General features: G+C 35.4%; 1 long non-coding RNA gene across 1 annotated transcript in view; it reads left to right on the top strand.

The window, feature by feature from the left end:
• The window catches only part of LOC140331973 (uncharacterized), a 22,807-nt gene extending 11,769 nt beyond the window's left edge, over nt 1-11,038 (top strand). The window contains exons 2-3 of the long non-coding RNA XR_011920999.1: nt 7,168-7,258; nt 10,886-11,038. This is a non-coding gene — a long non-coding RNA (uncharacterized lncRNA). The remainder of the gene's footprint in view (nt 1-7,167; nt 7,259-10,885) is intronic.
• The last annotated feature ends 14,600 nt before the right edge of the window (nt 11,039-25,638 follow it).

Genomic DNA, 25,638 nt, shown 5'->3' with positions numbered 1-25,638 from the left:
ATGCTTGAGCTGCCATCAGGGTTTCCTATTTCTCAGCCAATCACAGAGCAGTAGAGGTATGAATGGAGATAGTATCTCCATTCAACCTCTATTGCCCTTGTATTGCCTGTGGCTACAGCTAATTGAAGGCACCTGCTTTCAATTAGCTGTGACCGCAAAGTTCCCATGGTCCAGGAATCCCACAATGACATTAAGATTCATAATGTCATTGTCGGATAACCTGTAAAAAATAAAAAAGAACAAGTTTAAAATAAAAAAAACATACGAAATAAATAATTTAAGAAAAAAAAAAATTTTTTTTTTCTCCTGAATTTTTGCTGTCGAATCCTGTGTTTTTCGGGTCAGGTCTACCCGAATTCGAACAGCTATATTCGGGTCGAATATAGGGACAACCCGAATTCGAACATCAACACTAATCTTTATCATTAGGAACTCCGATGTATATCTGGTATGCCAGGGTTAGGCATCAGTTCCATGTCTCCTTCCTTGGTATTTATATGGAGCACCTTACTTTGTGACATATTATGCATATTGTAGTAGTAGGCAGATAACTTTTCCTAATAGTTTCTAAATTATAATTTGAATTATGATTAGTTTCTCTAGAGGAACATGTATATTCAGACGACTCAAGTCTACATAGAAACCAGCATCTACATTATTTGGGTTTGGGGAAAAACCCTTTGATCAATCTGGAAGCCAAGGTTGACCTGCAAGGTTTACCATTTTTTTTCTCTTTAGAAACATAAATTTCACCATTGTTTGTAGAAACCTGCCCTCTATATATTGCATTCAATCGCTGATAACACTGAAATATATAATCGAGAAGAAGGCAGTATGGAGCAATGGGAAAACCTAGGACTTTTGTCATCCACTAAAAAACATCATGTGTGCAATTTAATATTAGCAGCCTTTAACATGAGATCTAAATCAGGACATATTGATAAACAAAAAACATTTAAAGACTACTTTTTTCCCAGGAATTTATAAGCACAAGGTTCATAGGATAAAATGCTGGCTATAGAAAAGTAATATTTTTACATTTATTATCATTGATAAATAAATTCTTATTGTTGCTCAGTAAAGAATTAACATCTTAGTTTATACTCATTTACCCTCTAGGAAATTGGATATTATTGGGTTGATGCCAAATATAGACGTCGTACTGGCATCATACAGAACACTGCAGGAAACCCGGGAGAAATATTCCTACAAAGAATTTTTTAGGTTTTCTATCTGATAGGTCATGTCCTACCAGTTTTAGAAGACAGCCATTGGAAAAAGTATTGCTTGTTTTCTTGTAAAATAATTAGTTGGTGGGAAGACCCTTTCAGAGGCCCTAATATCTGGAAAGGTCATTCTGCTTGCAAATGCAAGTTATGTCATATGTTTGAATATCTTTCTGATGATAAGAGCAGACCTCGAATTAGTAATGAGCTGAAATTCATAGTTATTTTTATGGGCCATTTGGAATGGTTGTGGAAAAGCCTGCTCGCAGCGCTTCTCTCCCTGCTGGCAGAGGAATACGTTCTGGCAGAACTACTGTTCGGCTAGGTGGCATCCCCAGCATCCCTGTGGACGTGAACAGAGATGTTCTTGTTCTCAGCACTCCTGTAGACATGCAAAGTAGGGAACGTCCCAGGGGTGCTGTAGGAAGAGGTGCGCGCGCTACCACACTTGCCTCTATAGCACTCGGCACTCGGCTGCCTCGCCACAGGGCGGGACATAGTTAGTTTGAATTCTGATTAGCTGCAGGGGATTCAGTCATCTTCCAATCAAATGGCGCCAGGTGGCACAATGTCCTTGGGCACTCTGGCCATTTAAGGAGAACCTGTCCTGATCACCATTGCCCGCTAAAAGCCTCTGTAGGTACAGTGTGCTTGGGTGCGTTTGCTGTGTGTTGGTTCATATCAACCTGTTGTGTCATTACTAATAGCGACCCAGTCTGACATCTGATTCTGCCTGAACTCTGCCTGCCCTGACTTTGGATTGTTTCTGACTACTTTTGCCTGCTACCTGTCCTGACCTCGGATTGTTCCTGACCTGCCTTTGCCTTATCCATATGTACTACGCTTATCGATCGACTGATCTTCTGTGAATGACCTTTGCCTTGTTTTATGACGATGCATTAGGGCTTGATAAAAGGATTCTTGGAGTTGGAGTTGGCCCTTTTGGAGGGCTGCTGTATGTCATGATACCAAGATAATCATTCCTATCGCTACTTTATGACTAAGTTAATGCCACTCTTACTGTCTCTTTACTATGTCAGCCTAATTCCAGCAGTGCAATACCTCAATAAGATACTGCTAGGTGGCAATATTTTTGTAAGTCAGATTGTACCTGTAATGGTTCCAAAGCTAGCTGAAACATGAAATAGTTACCTTAACTATCCAACATTTGGCTTTCTAAACAAAGAGGTCACCCAATCTTCAAGTACACATAAGACAGAAGTGATATGCTGAAAAAGAGGTGGAGAGGGTTTTGCAGTACTTTCCTCTGTAGTCTTTGCTTCCTGTACCATAAATTCTTATAAACATTAATATTATTATGGTAGCTCTAAGAAGGTTTAGTTGTAGGCAAATTAGGTGTCACTTATGATGTTACACAATGATGTGACCAAATGCAAATGAAAAGTTGATCCAATGTCCCCCTTTATCAGACCCTAATCCCCTAGTGATGGTTAATTGTGTTACAAAATGTGGTGAGCATCATTTATATTCTTGTAATTCCTTTCTTTTCAACAAATGAGAAAAAAGGATGTTTTATTTTCATAGTACACCACTGCTGATATAGCAGTTCTAATAAAGTTTGAATATTGGCATTTGATAAAAAATGACAGCTCTGTAATGAGGACTCCAATGTAAGTTCATTGCCTGAAACAGGAGAATTGTTTCAAGTGCATAAATTATCATATTTCCAGTTGCAAAGTATTATTTTTAGTATAGCTATTATTATTTCTGCCAAATTGGATGAGTGTGGTCTAGGAAGATATTTATTAGTAATTATGGAGTTCCTTGTGGAAGTTAAATTATAAATTAGTATGAAAACAAGGCAATGGCCATAGGACATGACCTCTGGAAATAACAGACATAGTCATATTATTCATTCCCCATATTTGTAGCTGAAAGACAAGCAACAAATTATGAAATGTCAGAACCCCTTGATTGGGAATAGTTGTTCTGTTTTTGTACAGTTTAATTGTGTTTTGACCTGACATCCTCAATTGACTGAAATATGGCATAAGATGTCGAGGGTAGTTCGGAAGGAAAAGGAGGAGATGGGAAAGGAACTTTCAATGTCTAAACTTCATTGTCATTGTAGTCCACCAATTTCCTGACATTAATACTATATCTATTAATGAAAATTGAATGTATTACCACTACTCATTTCATACTGGTAACTTTTCCTGTTTTTTTAAGAGACAAATAGAAAATTATAGACAGTCGCTATATAAGCAGCTAGCTCACAGTTATTGCTGCACAACTGTTGTTAAGAGGATTGAAAGTGGAGAAATCTTGAAAAAGTGGCCTGAATCAGCCACAAAGAAACTGTCAGTGGTTTATACATGTCCACACTCTATTCAAAACGAAAAAAAAATTATCTAGCCCTGAGTTTCTTAACCAGGGTTCCGTGGAACCCTAGGACTCCTTTAGAAGTTGCAAGGGGTTCTTTGAGTAAATCTGTACCTTTCAGGTCAGTTCAAGTGAAACCAATGATCTTTTCAGTTATCTGTAAGGGTGACAATTTTCCCACTGGTCAAGAATTTAATACAATACTGTACTATAAATTGTTGGTAATTATTTACATTTGCTTTGTAGGTACAGATGGAGATGTGGATTCTAGTAAAATGGGATGCGAAAAGTGTCTAACTATATTATAAACATAAATCCTTTGCTGGAGATTACATCAAAATTCATAAACTGTATACACATAAACACAAGTCACTGATGTTCTTGCACCACCCCAACTTTTCAGACATGTGACCTAGAACTGGCTTCATTAAAGTGGCAGCTATATTAATACATTTTTTGGCCACTTTTCAAACAATGGATCACTAATCCATAATTCTAGGTGAACCAGGTCACTCATTCCACCAATCAAATTGTGCAAAAGCTTTTCTGCAAATTGAAATTTTCTGCAAATTGAAAAATGTACATTCATAAATTCAAATGGAGTCTAAACCATTCTCCTATTAAAACTCATCTTTTTTGGATAAAATGGCAAAATATAACAACATAAATAAACACATCAAAATGGTTACAAACATAACAAAAAAAAAATACAATACTATAAACTTTCAAAGGTTTTAAACTGTATGTGTCCTTAGTGGAGGCACTTTCTATTCTGTCTGACAAAAATACTTGTAAGTGATGGAAAGCTTCCTCAATAGGAGCACAAACAGCAATATAAATCTGGCAGAAGTTCTTATCCTTCCACATTCCATATAAAAAGCTTTTATAGAATTGGGATTAATTTCCTTTTTCATTTTTGGATAGAAGAGGTTGAAATACTCTGACATATTATTTCTCTGTGCAGAAAGTAATTGTTATTGAGAAACACAAAACATTGTTAGCAGCTCTGTACCTCTATATTAGAAATGTGTTTCTGATTTTGTCTCAGCAATTTAGTTCAATTACATTACATTGGTCAGTCACTGATCACAGAGTTAACTGATGATTTTAAAAGGTGCAATCAGGACTAGAAGGTAAACAAATATTTAGTGGTCTGCTATCTGATCCCCACATTTTTAAAATAAGCTTCTATATATTTAACAATTAGGCAAAACAATAACTTAAAAAACACGATTCCTAAAGCGGTTTATCTGTGTTTGTGTTTTGGTTTTCAATGCACTGTTTAGCTGAAGAATTGTGTTTGATATGTTTGGACATGTTGCAGGAATTCTGACTATTGATTCACATAAAGTCCCCCCAAAAATGTTCTTCATATTCACCATCTCAGACCTTATCTGGTGAAAAAGTAAACTTTTTGGAAGCTTGCACTGAAGCACTTGAAGCGTGTCCTGATGACCATGTTAATTAAAACTGTGATGCACATAAAGCTGATATTTTTCACCTTAATGAGGAACATTAATTCTAGAACATGTGTGGCTGTAGTCATATTGCTACAAATTAAGTTCTATTTCCTTTATCTGTTTCCAAGAAAGTCTCCCCCCTGTTTGCTTGGAGAAAAAAAAAAGAAGAAAAAAAAAGCGATGGTGCAGCTCTAAGCAGCATAAATTACAGGCATCAATCAGATGAAGCTTAAATTAAAGCACACGTTTGGCAAACAAATATGAATATGTTAATCTCATCTGTGGATCAAAATGATTTAGTGCCAGTGTTCACCCCCTACTGATCAACATGAAGGTCAGCGTAATCTGATTGATTCTTGTTGAGAAATGGAGTATTGCCTTTCAAAAGAAGTCCTCTTATCCATTCGATAACATTCATTCAAACTGGCAATTTCAACATAGCGTGAACTGATTTATTTTACCATGAAAATGCAGTGCCCCCTTTTATTTATGTAACATGCGGTAGATAGCTAAATTAAAATGTAAAAATGTTCTCCTTGGCTTTGTTCTGAGTTGGGAATTAGGTAAAGTGTAATGTGATCGGTTGAAATCTAAATGGCTGCTGAAAATCAAATGCTACACCTTTCAGATATTGTATTGTCATAAATCATTCTTTTCAAATCATGTTCTCCATGCTTCACACCCTAAGAAGAACAGCTTAAGCAATTTATATTAGGAGACAATCTCAAACTCTCTATGCACATGCACAAAGTGAATCATAACCTTGAGAAAAGCCCTGTAAGGCAAAGAAGAAGTGCCAATCAAAGTGAAATGGAAAATCTAATGTGGTTTTAATGGAATATGATATTACTAAAATGTGTGAATAAAACAACATATCTATCTATCTATGTATCTCTCTAAGTATGTATTTATCTATCTATCTATCTATCTATCTATCTATCTATCTATCTATCTATCTATCTATCTATCCATCAATCCATCTATCCATCTATCTATCTATCTATCTATCTATCTATCTATCTATCTATCTATCTATCTATCTACATGTCAAAATGTCTTCATTTTATTTGCTTGAGAAGAACTATTTTTTCACATTCATTCACAGGATTTTTTCCAAACATACCTTAAAAAAGGACAGATGTTATATTTGAGTTGGAGCATGTCCATTTAGACTAGAGCTCTGTTCTAGTCTCTGGTCTATTCTAGAAGAGACCAGGTAAAATCGGCAGCACTAAGATAAAAATGACAATTGTTTATAATGAGCAGGGCTTTGGGAAAAAAGTGTCCATTCACTGACACTATTTACTGGCATGTTCACTAATGTCAACTTAGTGGCCATCAGATCTGAGATTTGTTTTTGTTTTTTTATCTCTTCTTTGAAACATTTTTGGTTTTCCCCTCTCTATGAAAACATTGTTTCTCTACCACTGACCAGCACTAGAGTTATGATGGTATTATTTTCAATTCTGCATATGAATAGGTTTAATTAAACATTATTAAGGGGGTTACAAAGAAAAACAAATATACCCAGATCCGGTTTATCTCAAAGAGGGGTCTTCTGGTTAGTGATATAGAAGTTACACACATCAGAGAAATACATAAATAATGAACAATTTTATTGTATCCCATATATGCTGAGAAAGATGGAAATATGTCAACACAATCTTTGTATAATCATTCAATAATCAAGTCCACAGACAAATGACAACATGAGTTCATATTTGTTCATAGGTTCAGTCCTTATATTCCAACGTATTTTGCAACACTTGCTTTTTCAGGGTATGTAGTTCACCAGATATCAAGTAACTACGGTTATACCATTTCTAAGTGTTAATCCCTGTTAATTGGACAGTGTCAGATGTCTCTTGGAGCAGTCATTTTAATGGAGTATTAGGTGTCATATATTTAGGGAATTTTCCCATGTAGGTGATCCTATCTTAACTATTTAAAATTCCCCTGCTGCACTTGGCACATAATAATCTATTTAGGAACCACCTCACAATTTTGAGTCATACAGCTGGGAGTGGATAAGCAGGTGAGGCCAGAGATGGGGTTTCAACTCCTGCAATGAACACTATTCTTATGTTGTCACCATATCTCTTCTTTGTATCTAGTTTTCTGATTTAATTTTTTTACAGGGAAACAATACAGAAATACAAGTTCTGAATCTGCGTGATATTTTCTTTGCGTCCTCTACATTCAGAAACGCTGGAGTCACAATGAGAAAAGGTGAAAAATCTATTGTCTCCCCTAGGCCATGTCACCTGAAACAAACATTTTATTTTATAGAATGGCAGGCTCAGGTGTGACCCATACCAAGAAGCGATAAGCAACGTTCATTATAGAATTATTATAGTACAAGCAATAAAGGCAAGGGTGGATGTTTTATTACAGGTGACATTTACACTCTAACAATCAATGCAAAGAAAAATAACTCTGCTGACTTCAGAACAAAACTTTTTTTTCTTTTAAGATTTGTTCTGTCTAAACACCCAGCCTATTTCATTTAAAATGTCCTAATTTTACGTGTTGTTGGCAAATGGAAGGAGATAATTTTTACTTTAATTTCCTACTTCCATAAAAGAAAGACAGAATATGAAGCATAAAACCAAGTCATTTTACAACCCCTAGGCATTACTCATTTTCTGACACATTATAGTTTTAATTAAAAGTTCATGAGTTAATTAAAATCTTCATGGGTATATGGAGGTACCTTTTTGCATTGGTCTTGTTTTGCTTTGAGCTTTATGTCCTTTTTTCTGCATTTGATGTTTACCCTGTCCACGGCTTTTAAAGCTACAAATAACAATCTTCTTTCCCTTAAGGTATAACTCCTGCAAACACCTAATACATAAATAATTACAAATTTGCTGCAGCCCTCCTTTACCTTTCTAATGCATTTAAACCTGTCATTGTATAAAAATCTCAAAAAATACAAGGGTAGTGTAAGAAATTACAAATATGTGATAACAAGCAGTTGTACTAGATACACATGTCATGAACCTATTTAAGAATAACTCTTTAAGATGCTTTGGTCTTTTTTGGTCCTGGAGGTATAAAAGGGTTTATCAAGAAAGACAACTGAAAGCAGTGTTAAGTAAAATTCCACTAGCAGAATTGTCACCAAGGTTGGTCTAGTTCTTACAGTATCTATCAGTCATAGTTGTGTTTAAAGCAGGCTGGAAATCAGTAACAGACAAACCAAGAGTACTATATCAGGTAGTAAACACAGAAGTAAACTGCAGCAGGTGACCAGCACAGTAACGCTGCGTACACACTTCCAATTTTTATCGTTGGAAATGAACGACGAACGATCGATTGGGCAAAAATCGTTCGTAAAATAAGTAACCAACGACGCCGACGAACGAGGATAGTCGTTGGAAATGAACGACCGGACCGGCGGATCGGATTGGACGACGATCGTTGACCATCTATCGTGTGTACGGTCGTTCATTGATCGTCCATGGTCTGAACATGTGCGGTGAACGAACGTTCGCTCACTTCCTGTGGTGCACGTCACTTCCTGTATCGTTCAAACGATCGCATCTATCGTGTGTACAATATCTGCGAACGATCGTGTCGTTATCTGTATGTACAGGATCGGTGCTATACGATCGTTCGCAGATATCGTGCAGGATCGTTCGTCGTTCATTTACCAACGATAATAATTGGAAGTGTGTACGTAGCTTAACAAAGATCATGCAGAAAACATCATCAAGTTAGTTATAGGGTATACAAAGCACTGCTAATTAAATACAGGTCAACAACATTTTGAAAAATCCAGGCTATATTAAGATATGTTAAAATGTGTTTGACCAGTACCAGGGGTCAAAAATTAAATAATTTATAATTTTATATAAGGAATATTTAGCACTGATACCCAACCAGTGTTTGCACTGGTTGAGTACAGCATTCAAACTCCTTATGATTAAATAATAGAAGGTATGAAATGCTTAAGAGCTACAAAAGTTCCTGATAGAATATTGAATCATCAATAAAGAGTTTTGTGCACAGCATTGCCACTATTGATTGTTATTTACTTCTGTTAACACTTGCATCAAGAATATGTTTAGTTTAATGTATTCTCCGGTGCAATATAATATAATAACAATTTCCAATAGCATTTTTCTTCACAAAAATTATCATCCATAAAGATTACAGTGCTTACTAACATTCTCTTTTTGAGCAAAAAAATAATAAAAAAGTTATTTAAATTTGGCTTTGTACTTGGGATATAGTAATAGTAACAGAACGTCTTGGCTCCATTATGGCTCCATTATATATGTACCCAATATGTTTTTTGGTAGGACAAGGAAGGTAGTTATTTCAACTTTATAGTTCTTGCTTGAATGACTATCCTGCACCTGTATTGCTTGGCCTATATTGTAATACTTCAGCAATGAAGTACAGGCTCATCTCAATAAATTAGATTATAATTGAAAACTTATTTCACAATTTATTTCAGTAATTCAATTCAAGCGAAACTCATTTTTTATATGGATTCATTACACACAGAGTTATATATATTTTATGTGTATTTCTTTTAACTTTGCTAAATATGACATATTGTGAAAAGGTTTAATATGGGGGACTTTCCATATCCGGCGACTCTCTAATGTGGTCTGACACCCTCCACAATGAGGATAGGTCAAAATTTCATGCTAAAGAAGCTGGCTGTTCACAGAGTGCTGTATCTAAGCATATCAATGGAAATTTGAGTGGAAGGAAAGAATGTGGCAGAAAAAGGTGCACAAGGAGCTTTGGGAGGATTGTGAAGCACAGCCCATATAATTTGAGGGAAATTCACAAGAAGTGGATGTTGCATTCCTTGTGTCAAGCCACTCCTGAACCAATGTCAGAAACGTCTTACCTGGCCTGAGGAGAGGACAGATTGGACTGTTGCTCAGTGGTCCAAAGTCTTCTTTTTGGATGAAAGTAAATTTTGCATTTCAATTAGAAATCAATGTCCCAGAGTCTGGAGGAACAGTGGACAGGCACAGAATCCAAGTTGCTTGAGGTCCAGCGTTTTACAGTCAGTGTCCAGTTTTTACAGTCAGTGATGATTTGGGAAGACATATCATCTGCTAATTTGTGGGTCCTCTGTGCTTTATTAAGTCATAAGTCGGTGCAGCCATGTACCAGGAAATTGTAGAGTGTAGTGTACCTCTGCTTGTAGTGTACCTCTGCTGACAATCTTTATGGGGATGCTGATTTCAGCACTTGGCACCTGCCCACACTACCAAAAGTACCAATAGTGGTTTAATGACCATGGTATCACTGTGCTTGACTGGCCAGCAAATTAATCTGACCTAGATTCTCTATGGGGTTTATCAAGAGGATTAACCCCAGATAGAGAATCAATGGGGTATTGTCAAGAAAAATATGAGAGACACCAGACCCAAAAATGCAGACAAGCTGAAGGCCGCTAGCAAAGCATCCTGGGCTTCCATGACACCTCAGCAGTGCCACAGGCTGGTTGCCTCCATGACCAAGTATTAGGTGCATGCATGGGCATACTTTTCATTAGGGCAACATTTCTGTAATATTCACATTTTCTGAAATACTGAATATTGGGTTTTCATTACCTGTAGGACAAATTCTAATTTATTGAGATGAAACTGTATCTTACTGGTTGTCATAAGTAACACAAATACTTTTATACAAATACAAGGTTTTATACAGCCTTAAAATTTTTACCATGGTAAAATCATTGACTGCAAAACTAACAGAAGCAGTCTGTGTAGTAACATTAAAGCCATGAAAGTAATGAATATCAGTTACAAATGTGGCACAGAATGAATGCGGCTCCTTGTATGAAAACTGGGTCAAGAGTTTGAACTTTGTCACTTCCTACAGGAAGAATCCACAATAGGAAAACCTCAAGAGCCCTGGCAAAACATTGTCACTTACTGGCAGCATTCCACCACAATGACTAAATAAAAACTTCATTTTGAACAACATAATAAAAAATGGAAATGTTTCTGTTACATAAAAATAGCGAAGACCATTCACAAAAACAGGTATTTGTTTGACTATTTCTATACCTTTTTATTTCTATACTTTTTATATTTGTGAGTTGTTCTGTATTGCATATTTGTAAAACAGCTTTAAAAACAAGCTGTGATAGTTATTTATAGTAGAATAGTTGATTTTAAATAATAATAATAGCTGAACCCCTTTATTTACTAAGAGATTATAAGAAAACAAGGTTGTTGATTTACTAAAGGAGGAGAGACTGGGTTTATTAGGTATTGTTTTGTTTATTTCAAACAACCTATATTTTTTAAAATTCTTTATTTTTTGAGCCACAATAGACCATCTACATGTAGGGTACGCCTACAAAACTTTACATTCAACAGCATTGCTCAGGTCAACAGGTTACATTCTAAAATTGTACATGCAATAAATATACCAAGTTAAAATACTAATGCTAAAGCAAACTAAAGAAAAGGCAAATCTCTAATAGGTTAAAAACCGTAGGTCTAGTGTGGACAATATTGCGTTTTTTTTTGTTTGTTTTTTGTTACAAGCTTAAGAATAAGTCTATTTTTTCACAAAATCCCTCACATATAATTGGGTATTTAAAAAAGTATTCTTTTTATTTGTTCATCCAAATTTTGCTGTCAGATTTATTTGACTGGTGTTAGATAAATAAAAATATAAACCAACTTTGTGCTGGTGTTGGTGTACTTTACACCATTTTTTTTTAGCCATTGAATGCTGAATTGTTATATTGCTATATTAATCTTATCATTTGCATCATATTTTTAGTATTTATTAATATAGCCTTTAATCATTGTATTATATCCTTTTACATTACTTCTAATTCTTTGGCTTTTATTTTTTTGTTCTTTATTTGCACCTTAGGTATACCTAAATATTATAGCTGTAACATATATATATATATATATATATATATATATATATATATATTGAGTTTCTTTAACTCTGTCCTGTAAACTTTACATTTTCTAGTTTTTTATATTCTCTCCTTTTATTCTACATAATCTATATGTTTTCTGTCATTTTCTTGCAGCTCAACAAATCTGTTTGCTTGCATTTCGTTTTATCTATAAATTCACTACCTTCACCTAGTTCTATACTGTTGTCCCTATCATTTCTTTTGTCTCATTTCACAGTTCTCACTGATTTAGATTCTGTTTCCAGCCTATTTTCACTTTGTTAGATCCAAGTTCTTATTGCTTTGGAACAGAAAATAGCAAGCAGTTCAATCAAATTATAACAAGTGATATGATTGGGGCAATACACTAAATAATGCAATTTCATGCAACATTACAAACTTTTGGTGCTCAGAAAAAAATGCAAATATTAATTACAAATGTTAGAGACAGTCAAAATTTTAAACAGCCCACATTTTGGGGTGCAGTGGAGTGCATAGTTTTAGGGGAAAACCCAAACTAAAATGTACAAATGTATTTTCCATGCCTCTAAGCAGTAACACGTTGTTGCCAAAACTTGTTTAATCCTACTAGTCCTGTGGTTCTTATATACAGGGTGAGACAAATCAGTGTCTCAGTTACATGGGTTAAATATTTGTGGGAATGTTAACTTACTTGCATCATTATTGGAACAAAATGATGGATTTGAAAAGAAAAAAACTGTTCTTAATACGTAGGTAATTCCATATTTTTCCAGCAATGCTACTTAAAATTTGGCATCTCCATTAGCAGTTAAAAAAATATAATTGAAAATGACTAGTAATCATATGAGCATAGGGTGGTCTAGAAGGATTAAATCCGGTGTTCGGGATATTTTTTTTTATAAAGCTTGCTATCAGTAAAATTTTAAACTTAAAAAATTTTAAACTTAAAAAGAACCACCTTGACTTTACAGAGAAGTTGACTTGCTGTACTTTTAATGCATTGCCTGACAATGTAAATAGTAATAAAATCGAGAATAAACTAATGATGAAATTCTACTTTAAAAAGCCCAATTTTGCTGGAATTCATTTTTGTTATATGCTTGTTAATTTTATTACATATTTTCAAAACTGCAAAGCAAATTATTTTTCATTTGAGACCAATTTATACCTTTATAGTTTTAACAGAATTTTCTTTGTTAGTTCTAAAGCTGTTGTTGTAAAACTGTTCTCACTAGTAATTTACAAATCAAGAAGAAAGCCCAATATTCCATCCAACAGACATAGGTCAAGATGTAGCGCACATGCTTGAGCTGATCTACCAATCTGCCTGTAGTCATATGGTTCTCATATTGCAATGCTCACAGATGCCAACAAAATCTGAAATGTTTCTGGCTCATTTCATTGCATTCTGTTAAATACTCCTTCATATGTACATAAAAGATCTGGGTTCCGATGTATTGTGGGTATTGCAGGCACTGTGGCACAATGGAGCTTTTAATATAGTTTAGTCATAAAAAAATAAGAATTTTCTGTTATTTAAAATAACATGTCCTAAAAATAATTCTACAGAACTGTACATTTATTACAGTCAAGGCACTTCATTCAGAAGAAAAGGTCTTGGCATTTCTATTCAATTAATTGGCAAGGGGAGATCAGTGAAGGCGTAGACGGAAATGTACCATTTCTTTCTGCTCAATTGAAGGCCTGGCAAAGGCTGAAAATTACTCATTGATAGGGTTTTATGTCTGTATGTAGAAGAGATACAAGATAATAGAAACATCATATTGCAAATGATCTGGTTATTCATTATTTATCTAAAAAAGCATAGCTGTGGAATATAGAATGATTTATCTTACAACAGTGTTAGCTCATTTGGATCTTTTTCTGTTTAGTTCCATGTAAATACAGCACAGCACAAATGGGCTGACCACTTAGTAAAATGAGAGTTCACTTTTGAAAATTAATGTTCACTTTGGAAAGAAAATGTTAGCAAGTAAGGTAAAGCAGTGTCCACTTTAAAAACCCAACCATGTTGTAGCAAAATATATATTTTTTTTCCCCTACACATGATTGGGTATTTAAAGTAAACATTGCTTCACCCTTACAGTTTAATATCATTTCATTTGTAAAGTGAATACTCACTGTGCAAGATGAACATTCCATAGTAAAATAATCCCATAGCCTCCTTTTCATCAGAGTAGAGCAAAGTCATATTTTACGAAGATGATATAAAAATCAACACCCAAGATATACCTTCTAATGTTTAAAAAATTCAGATCTATTTATGGTATGTAAAACAAACAATAGCAATTAAAATACTTTACCTTGATATACTATATGTAATTTAGATCACTGCTCTAAATTGTTTGTATCCAGGGTGCAAACTTGGTGGAACTGTGACAACAATTTAAATTAACATTTAACTAATATATTTCTGTTAAGTCTGGTTGGCCATTCCAAAATAGAAGGTTTGCCATACATCTTGACCTATTACCGTAAATAAGACTTTGATATTGTTTCCCCATTTAATAAATGCATGACCAAACCTAATTGATTTGGTTTGGCACACCGAATTGTAGCCAACAGAATTTTGATGCAGCAAATGTATGACCTCATCATCGTTACAGCCTGTAAAATTTGATTCAATAACTGTAAACCTGAAATGTTGGATGATGCATTGCCCACTTATATATATGAAATGGTGTTGAATTAGTAAAATAGTCAATAATTTTCACCTTGCAGTGTAAATATTTACTTTGAAAATAGGAATATTTTTTTATCCACTCATGGGTAATAAGGAGCAAAACAGCATGTACCAAAGTCCAAAATATATAATGTAAATTATACATCCACCAAATGCCAGATTTAGATTGTCCCTTTTTAGAGTCTCTGTCACCACTTTTCTTTAAAAAAAAGTCTTTCTGCAGTTATATATATATATATATATATATATATATATATATACTTTCTGCAGTGTATATACAGAATCCCCGTTTGTTAAATTTATAAAAAGATCAACCCTACAATTTATGAAGAAAATCAACACTTTTATAATATGTGTTACATCAAAACAATTCCAGGCTGTTCAAGGTTTGTTTCCTTCCAGCAGAAGCACTTTCAGGATGTAGAGATCAGGTAGAAGAAAGGAAGTGTCTTGCAAATATATTCACCCCTCCAAGTGTTTGTACTGTTGCATTACAACCTGAAAATAAAAATTGTCTTTGGTGGGTTAACAACATTTTATTTTCATCATATGTCTACTGTTTTGAAGGTGAAAAATATTTTGGTATTGTGACACAAACAATTTTTGCACAAAGGTGCATAGGTATTCACCCCTAAAAAGTCAATAAATTCTGAAGTGACAGTTTGCTGCAATCACAGCTCTAAGTCTCTTGCAATATGTCTTTATTAGCTTGGCAAATTTTTACTCAATTTTTACTCATTCTTCAAAGGAAAAGTGCTCCAAATCGTTCATGAGATGGGTTGTGTTGGTGTACACTAATCTTAGTCATGGCAGAATCTCAACTAGCTCGGGGTCTAGGCTTTGACTAGTCCCTTCCAATATATTTAAATGTTTCCATTTAGGCCACTCCAGTGTAGCTTTGGCAGTATATTTAGGGTTACTGCTCTATATTTGTTGACATCCATCTTTCCTTCAGTCTTGAATAGTTTTCCTGTTCCCACTGAAGTAAATATTCCCACAACATGATTCTGCCACCATGATTCTGCCACTGATCTCACATCCGAGACTAGAAAACATAATAATCCAGATAATAGGTTACCCTTTTATATATATATAGGCCTCCTTATATAGTATCTCCCAGTGAATACCAATCTTTGAGTACATTGATATTGGTATTGACTGGGGGATACTATATAAGGAGGCTTATATATATATAAAAGGATAACCTATTACCTGGATTATTATGTTTTTTAGTCTTTGATGTGAGATCAGTTAATTAATTAACCTTAACATCCGACATCAAATGTGGGTATTTTCTTTGGTTCATTTTGGTGTTGATAAATTTATCTTTTTGGAAGTAGATGTTTTATTTGTAAAGTTTTGTTCTTATGGTTGAACATCACTGTTTATCAATTATCTTGTGGACTATTTAACATATTACATTTTTGTTTGGTTAAGTTATATAAAAGTTTGAAATATATTTATTGTGGGCTGCACATATTAAAGGTCACTTCCCAAGGAATGTTGACTATTAGGAACTGAAAATAGACAGTGTAGGTTGGTTTAATTCACAAGGACTTATTTTTCTGAATATATTTATATTTAGTGATTATGATTAGCTAGATTTATATTCACTGGTTATAGTTTTAATGCGGATATGGGTTTGTTTGTTTTTTTGCAACATGTAATAAGATGGATTAAAACTTTTTGTATACATAGATTCCTAAATTTCCAAACGCACAATTTTTTTTTTTTTACAAAAAAGAAAAGCTCCAAACTGGATGGTGAGATCTGTATCCTCTTGTGTATTCCTCTGTCTGTCCTCCTGCCTATATTTATGAGGGGAGTGTTCAATTTTGTAAGTGTAAGAAAAATAATTTTTTAAATTTAAATACAATTTATGTGTGATATTTATTGAAAGTTTTTTATTTGTACATTTTGCTTTTTAGCTCCTCCTCCTCCTGAAGAAGTGGACATGCTCCAAAAAACACGAGGCTGTCTGAGATTTCAATTGTTTTGAGATGTTGTTTGAGATTTCAATTGTTTTGATGTTCTTTCATTGGATTGATATAATAAATAAATAATAATATAAATAATGTTTATATTAAAAAGGATGTTTTTATCTAAGAGTGGTCAAAACATTATTAGGACTGATAAATTGAGATAGGCAGTTCTGAAATTTATTGAACTTGCATTGTGGTAGTCTTTATATGTATATTTTGTGAACCTCTGTTGCTTTCATATATTTATCCTAAATGTTTTTATGTCCAAACCAAAATACATTTCTGAGTCTCACAATACCAATGAAAACATACAATCAGCATATATTAAATATTTCTGTGTGAGAGAAAAAATGGGTAATAAGTGGGGTCAATATGAATTTTAACTGGTTGATTCTCTTGTCCCTAACAATTAGTGGGAAGGATATGCACTTAACCCTATTTCCATCTTCTTGATTAATAGTGGCATTGATATCAAATATCGCTGCAACATGGTAGTCATGATGGATTTTAATAATAGGGGTAATAATGACTTTTTAGTTGAAGCTAATATATGCAGCCTGGTGTCATATTCATTGCAACATAAAAGACTCTGTCTTGTATAATGCATTTTTTTTAAACTTTTGTATATTTTTTATATAAAAGCCTTTCCAACATTCAAGAAGCAAATAAAAACAATGAAGAAAAAAAAGATACTGAGTATTGGTATATTGTTGAATAGTATGTAGAAACAGTCTGACAGTATGAAAACATACACATGGTTATATATTCCTGTAATATCATAGACCATTCTGATTACAGAGAATGTACAGTTGGATTGTTCATGCTTTTTATAAAGTATGAAACAATACAAGCTAATATTATTAATTTTATGTTTTAGCCAGCAGATTAAACATCATATCCAAGTTCTCCCTACTGTAAAAAGCCTGTACAGCATGACAGCTCAAGCTAAAAACATACCTACAAAAATGTCAAGTCAAAGTATGCACTCATAGCAATTCCTTGTTCCTTAAAGACAAGCTTTTTACAAGTTTTCCCTTGGATCCAGCCTGCCTGAAATCTGAAATAGTGGGTCTGATTTATTAAAGCCCCCCAAGGCTGGAGAGGATACATTTTCATCAGTGAAGCTGGGTGATTCATTTCTTCAAAGTCATTTGCTGTTGGCTAGCAAATGTTTTGAATCCTTGACTAGATCCATTCCACATTTGCTAAATCAGCCAGCTTCACTGATGAAAGTGTATCCTCTCCAGCCTTGGAGAGCTTTAATATGCTTTTTGTATCCTAGGGTATCCCGTGATTAATGTGTTATTATGATCTATTTTTTGTGTATATAAGCCCAAGTTTGTTGGGGTTGCATCGCACAATAAAAGTTTTTTTTTGTCCCAAAGAGCATGTAATGATACAACTAAAAAGGGGTACATACTAGACTTAGATACCAGACTGTGCTGTTCCAGGCCTTTTTTAAAAAGTGCTTTAATCTGGTCACTAACAGATTTGTTAGTTGAAGGATTGTTGCCAATGTGCCAATGCTGTTGCCAACTGTACATGTTTTTTGGAACAAAAAAATTTTTTTAAAGCGTACATAAACTCAGAATTCTACTTTACATAAAAGGATAGACCATTTTATTTAAATTTTGTTTTTGTTTGTGTTTTTTTAGTTAAAAAAAAGGTGCAGCACTGCCCCCTAATTCTCAACTAGGCGAGCAAGAATAAATGGGAGCACAGAGTCTCCCGGGATACCTACGTCATGCATTCCGGGAGGCTCTTGGCTGATCCTTTTGCACATGCCTGAGCATCTCGGGCATATGCAGAATAAGCCTTTTCATCAATAGGGAAAACATTTCGGATCTTACACATGTGCAGTGAGATTACCGTAGTTTTTATCTAATCTATGTCACTCAAACTTCCCAGGGAATCCTGTGAGTCCTCTGTGAATCCTCCTGTTATTATGTCGCTTTGCAGAAATTTCGCAGAACCTTTGGAAGTTTAAGGAAATTTTCGCTAGAATGCCAGAGGCACTTCTCTATTGCTGGATCACTTAGGGTAATGGAAGTTGTTTTCACTTTTTTTATCCAATCAAGTACAAGGCAAATACCATTTACAAATTGAAAAATCACGAATAAGTGATTGGAGTAAACACAGCTTCGCCTCAATCACCTAACGAACACTCTTTGTGGCAACCTTCTGGGAAACCCTAGAGTTTTTATGAAGGTTTCATAATAGTAATTTTATTTTTGATCAAGCATTGACAACCTAACTAAACAGGGAAATATATGGAAAAAAATGTTTCTATACTTTGCATAGACAAACCTAAAACTTCTTCAGGCATAATTATTTCTAAAATGGGATAATTTGGCAAATTATTTTCTCAAGAAGTGTGTGCGTGGGCTATATTCCCCTCTCCCCAAATTAATTAGCGCACAGTGTAAGTCTATTATCAAAGTTAATTAAAATACAAACCAACACCATCATTATAAATTAATTATATTACACAGCTATTATCTCTACCCCAAGTTCATTAAAACACTCAGCAATTCACATAGTTACAGTGCAGGGTGGGTTCTTTTATGTGAGTGCTGCTCAACTGCTGGGCCACATGCTGCCATCTAAATTCCTACAGTTGTCTTCCTAATTTTTAAAAATGGGTTAAAAGAAGTTTTGATAATATTTCTGTATTTTCCTTACCTATTTATATTTTTACAGAGGTACAAAAGGGTTTAGAAGACAGTGGAATTGATTTAAATTGGCCACATAACGTTAACAAGTCATGTGACCAACCTTTCCTCCCTTTAAGTAATCAAATCAAAGTGAATATAGCTTTGATAGCTTTGGTGTCCCCCCAAACTAAGCAAAGTGAAAAGCAGAGGTATAAACTACACTGATGTGAAATGAAAATGTGCTAAAAGAAATTTGATTTCAAGCAGTCACTACTTTATAAAGGGGTGTCTTATTGTGTCCAATCCCTAATAACCCCAACTCAATTAAATATTCCATCTCAGGTAGGGTACGCGTGTTTAATTTTTGTAGCTGAAAACAATATTTTTGGGGATGAACAAACCACTCAGTTCTATGGAGAGAAGAGGGATGAGAACGAGCAAGCCACACACAAGGGTGCTCTTCTCCATTGACTTGTACAGTGGTTGTTCACCGTCGGCTATTCATGGTTTCCGCAGGATGGATCTATGAACAATGCCGAGTGACCGCTGTCCACATAATTCTTGTCTGAATCATCTGACTTGTGTATATAGCCTAACACTTGTTGTATTTCCATTACAAAAAGGTATCACATTTTCATATATATGCTGCTTTAAGGAGTAGGATAAATACCAGGCCCCTTGGTATTATCTGTAGCTCTGGATTAAGCAGAGCAAGCCTCATCCAAACTCCCACCTATAGCAAACATTATACATTTTAAAGCCTTTAAAGCTGATAACATGATTTATGTTATGGCTATGTGAAGTCACAGACCAGTAACTAACACGTACAATGGAATGTTTGTTATGATCTATAGCATGCTTTGCTTTAACTGCCTTTCTGCCACTATGCAGAGGAAATGCAGACAAAATCTGTGACAGGAAAGTTGAATATTATAGAAAATGCTTTGCGTCCTTTCAGTTTATAGAGATTTAAGAATAGACTCAATAAATCTGTCAGTACAATAAGAAACACTGTAACCATTAGGATTAAAAAAAAAATCATATTTTTAAATTTTTACTTGCACCTTTGTTAAAAAAAAATGAGCCAGGATCAATCATTTCACAAAAGCAGCGTCAGAAGAAAATAGACAGCATGTAACTTGAAAGTGAAAATGGACACACCAGCCTGCAAAGTTAATGAGCTGATTAAAGAAAAACTAATTGCCTTTGGTTGAAGGGCTAAGAACCTAAGAAACTGTTAACTGCTGCCACAACACCGTTGCAAGGATCTTTTCAATCCCAAAACTGACAAAGTACATTTGTAAAGTTGAAGAGGATATGGGAAATTGGCCAGATAATGTTTTTGCCATGACTGGCAACATTTTAAAATAATTATTAATGTAGAGTAGCTTTAAAGAGTAATTCTTAAATCAAGAAAATCAGACAATGATCTCCTTTAGCTACCCAGAAATCATTGCGCTAAAATCATACATTTTATTCAGTTTAGCCTTAATAGTACATTGAAACCACTTTGAGGACTACAACCATTTACCATTTAATTTAGTGCTTTGAAATTGTCCTGTTAGAAAACTAGTAGCCGTTTAGAAGTTAAATTTGTTTAGTCTGTATTTCTGCATTCTCAGTTTTGGTTTTATTCCATAAACAACCATATCAAGCAGGGTATCTAATTTTTTCTATTAGACAATTTGAACAACTTTTGAGAAAGGGGAATTCAATTTTCTGTAAATTTCAACCACTTTTTTAGGATTGAAAAATTTAGACCATTCAATTAAAAAGATGTCACAGACTTGGTTTTCTAAATAGTTGTGGCCTTTTAAAATAATTTGGTATAATTGGCATCTAATCTAGCATTTGCCCTTTTTTTTAAATAGATACTATATCATACTGTCAAAGCAAAAGTCCAGGAAAGCAGCAGTGCAACACATTGATAATAGAGTATGTACATACACTTTATATCTACAGTTTTACCTCTTGACCAATTGTATAACAGTTTCCTTGGTATCACATTAACAAAACCAGACATCATAGCAAACCAAGGCACAGTTCCCAGTACAAAGAGAGAGTGCAGTGTAGATTCACAGTACAATATTGCATCACCATTTTGTATCTACAGTAACATGACAAATGGTTGATTGTGTCCCACCCCTGGGTAATGCAAGTCATGCAAACCTGGGCCATGGTTTGTGTTGAATATTTACAGCTATGGCCCTAGTTTTACTATCAAAAAAGATTTGCAATTTGCTATTTTTTCTGTTACTTACTATAAGTATGAAATGATGCACATCAAGAATGGAAGACTCTACTACTTCATTCACTGAGAGCAAATTACCCATCAAGTTCATGATTTAAAAAGGAAATAAAATGAAAAAAATACACTTACCTTCAATCCCACAGGGCAGTCCAATCTATCCGGAGGTCTCTTCCATCTGGTCCGGCTTCATCCCATCATCCAACCCCGAACCAACGCGCTGGGTGGTGCCATCTTCTCCTCTTTTTCCTGGTTCTTCTTCCTACGTCACCTGACCCAGGTGCGGGATTGGGTGATGTTGGTTGGAAAAAAAACTTGCAAATTTTTCTCTTTTCATGTGCATAAGCCTCCTTATGCACATGCCCAAGATGCTTGGGCATGCAAGAAAGGAGCTCCCAAGAGCCTCCCAGGATGAATTACATAGGTATCCCGGGAGGCTTTTCGCTCCCATTCATTCTCGAGCACTTAGGCGATCGAGAATTAGGGGGTAGTGCTGCACCATTTTTTTTTAAAGGGTGTTGCATAAAAAAAAAACAAACAGAATTTTTACTTAACAAAAATAGGTTGTCTACCCTTTTATGTAAAGTGAAACTTCTGAGTTTAGGTAGGCTTTAAGCACTTTAAGAATACTTAACAAAATTGCAGTAGAAAAAATAATTTTCATAGGGTGCTAAAGTGTGTGAATAAGGCAGGCAATGGAGGTAACCGGACATAGGATATTTACACACTTTTTGTGATAAAAATCCAAGGTTCTTTTTAACCAGGACAGACTTCAACACAATGATTTACTAAATTAAGATAGACTTAGGCTTTTTCTTCTTTCTGTCTTTTCTTTCTTTGCCAGAAAAAGATTTCCCTTTTATACAGAAAGGGAACTCTGAAAATGTATGCTCCATATTGGTCTACGTTATAAGTCGTAAGACATCATTTGAAATACTGTGGTGAAAGCTTGTGTGGTCATGAAGGCAAGAAGAGAGAAAACTCACTCCTAAGAGGGCACCAACAGCAAAAAAAATATTTCATTAGGATTAGGAATAGTGAGAGGCAATGACTTATGTGCACTATTGTCTTTACACCTCTTTGGGAGATCTCCTCACTTCCTTTGTGGTGACTAAGAAATGAAGTGAGATAAAGTCTTCCCAACAGGGACACAGACGACAATAAAAAACACCTATCACACTGCACATTATGGCACTGTTACCTTGAAATATATCCCCTTCCAGCAATACAATGTTAACGCTATTCTTGCCAGAGCCTCCATGTTCTCCTGGCTTACATCAAGGTTTGGAGTTATCAAGCATCCCAATCTGGAATGATGTAGCTCCTGCACATGTGCTCAGGAGTTCCCATACACTGAGCTGTACATGCTCATACAAAATGATGAAACGCAGGTAGAAGCATCTATAACAGATGTGATATACTCATTCTCCTCTGTCATTGAAAATCTGGCCTGTCAGCATTTTTGCCATAGAAAGTTTAGTACCACAAAAAATAAAACAGCATATTGTGCATACGATGACGAGGTAAACATTGTTCAGCTTTTTTAAATGGAACTAAAGTTGTTGATGTGGGTTGGCTTTTGCCATAGGCGATAAGAATGGACAGCAAACTTGCCAATTATGGCACATATCTACCTTTTCTAAGTATCCTTCAGTGATGACAGGGCCAGGAACATGTCACTGCTGCATCCTCCAAAGCCACCATCTCCGCTTCTGACTCCTCTGGGTCCACTACAACCCTCTTTGACCATTGGGCGGCTATTGATGATGAAGTTCCTGTTGGCGTGCAGGAGTTACATTATCTCTGGCATCTAGGTCTACTCTTGGTACTGCCAAGAATAAAGCCAACCTCTCACTGCTTCACATATGCACAGTGTAGTGTAACCAAAAAGCTACAATCCACAAGTAAAGCTTTTTGCTTTATTTTTTGGCAAAAGATACAGCATTTTTTAGCTTACTTCAGCTTTAAAAAAGTAAAGTGCTACCTACCCTGTTTCCCCGATTATAAGGCACTGTCTTATATTTTTTGAAATGCCAAAATATGCCCTAGGTCTTATTTTCAGGGGATGTCTTATTTTTCCATGAAGAAGACTACAGTACACATTTATTGTTGAAAGTCACTCATGATCACTCATGTGCCATTGATTGTCCCCTTCTGATCACTCATGTGCCATTGATTGTCCCCTTCTGATCACTCAATGCCATTGACTGTCCCCTTCTGATCCCTCTACCCTCTATGCAATAACTGTCCCCTTCTGATCTCTCTATGCCATTGATTGTCCCCTTCTGATCACTCTATGCCATTGATTGTCCCCTTCTATTCACTTACTGGTAATTAAGTGTAGGGATCTCCATTAGGGCAGGGATCAGCAGCTTGCTTCCTGGTGCAGAATGCCGGCTTGTTACTTTCAGTTTCACTCTGCACTGCAGCCAGGAGCAGACACGTGCTGCAGCCAGCATCAAGGAGACACACACAGGATCAAATATCGGGGGATGTCTTATTCACGGGTGAGTATCTTATTTTAATTATTTTTTCAAAAATCGGGGGTGGCTTATTTAATGGGGATGTCTTAAAATCAGGGAAACACGGTATGTCAGTATTGGCACTGTGTTACACTTACCTCTTCCTTGCTAAAGCGCAGTCGCCCCCCTCTGTGCATGTAGGCAGTTCTGACCCTGGGCGTGCCTGCTCTCCCAAGTTTCATCAGTTTATTCTGCCGGCCAATCAGGAAATAGCCTCCTAATCATTCCTGGCTATTTAGTTGGCTCAGTCACAGCACTCAGCGTTTGTGCAACGTGTCTCCATTAGTGCCTAGCCCCCTAGCTCGGCTGAGCATTTTCTCTACACCTGCTGCTTAACTTAGTGCTCTCCCTGTCCAGCTCCTGTGTTATCCTCCTATTGCCCAGGCTGGTGTTTCCCTGCCTGTTCCAGTGTTCCCCAGTATCTGCGATAATGCCTGTGTCTCCCATGTCACCTGTGTTTCCTGTTGCTTCCAGTGTCTCGTGTGTTCTTCTGTGTCTGCGGTGGCTCCTGTGTCACTGGTGTCTATTAGTGATTTGGTATCGTGCATCATCCTGCCTACCCTGGTGTGCCAGAGGACAACAACCTGGCAGGAACCAGCAGTGCAACATCCTCACCACAAGATGCTCTGGAGAAGACCTGGTTCCTGCCTAGACTCTGCGCCTTGGCCACAGGGCTCACATCACTCCTGTGCAAGCCGTAGTGCCCCCTAGAGGCCCCATTTCCGCAAATGTGACAGACTGGAACTGGAATTTTTGACAATTTAATATGTGAAATGGGTGTAAACAATGCAGAGTAACCTTACATAAAAAACTGATTAAAACAGACGACATTGAGCAAATGATAACTGCTCATGTTGCTGTGCCTTTCACCAAATCTGTGGGATTAAGGCAATGTATATATTCCTTTAGAATGATGGACACTAGAGCTTCATTACAAGGATCAACCTCATCAACTCAGTAATAAGGTATGGTTGCCAAGATAAGACCACCCATAGTTTCCTTCACTCAAAACCATATGTATTTCTGGATTGCTGAGCACACTACACCACCCACTCTGATCAGATAGTCTGCCAAGGTCCCCAACACTATCCCTTTCCCGTCCCAAAGTTTTATCTTATTTGGGACCACATGTTGCCCACTGACCACTGCTTGGAAGTAATGCTAACCTACATATGCCAGACACACCTCTAACTGCCAACTACAGACTGTATTTTACGTTATATATATAATGTAGGTGTATACATGTATTGTTTTTTATTTATTATTTTATTGTATAAAACACCTATAAACTCACAATTATTTTATTTACACAAGTGTACAATTTTTATATTTAATAACAATGTACAAATCCACATTCAATTCAGATAAAACATTTAGAATTTCTTACATTTATTGAATATAATTTGATGATAAAAAATCATTGTTCTTAGAAAATAAATTCTATTTTATGTACAGTGCTGTGTAATATGTTGGCTCTATATAAATCCTGTTGATTATTATTATATTATTATTAATAATAATAATAATAATAAAAAAATGCTTAAAAGTTAAAAAAAAAAATCATTAGCAAAACTAATACAGAACAAGATTTTCAGTAATGACACATTTAAATAGGC

This window comes from Pyxicephalus adspersus, chromosome 5, assembly GCF_032062135.1.
Source record: "Pyxicephalus adspersus chromosome 5, UCB_Pads_2.0, whole genome shotgun sequence".
Taxonomy (NCBI): Eukaryota; Metazoa; Chordata; class Amphibia; order Anura; family Pyxicephalidae; genus Pyxicephalus; species Pyxicephalus adspersus.
Note: the sequence above shows the minus strand (reverse complement) of the source record. Positions and strands in the feature narration are given on the sequence as shown.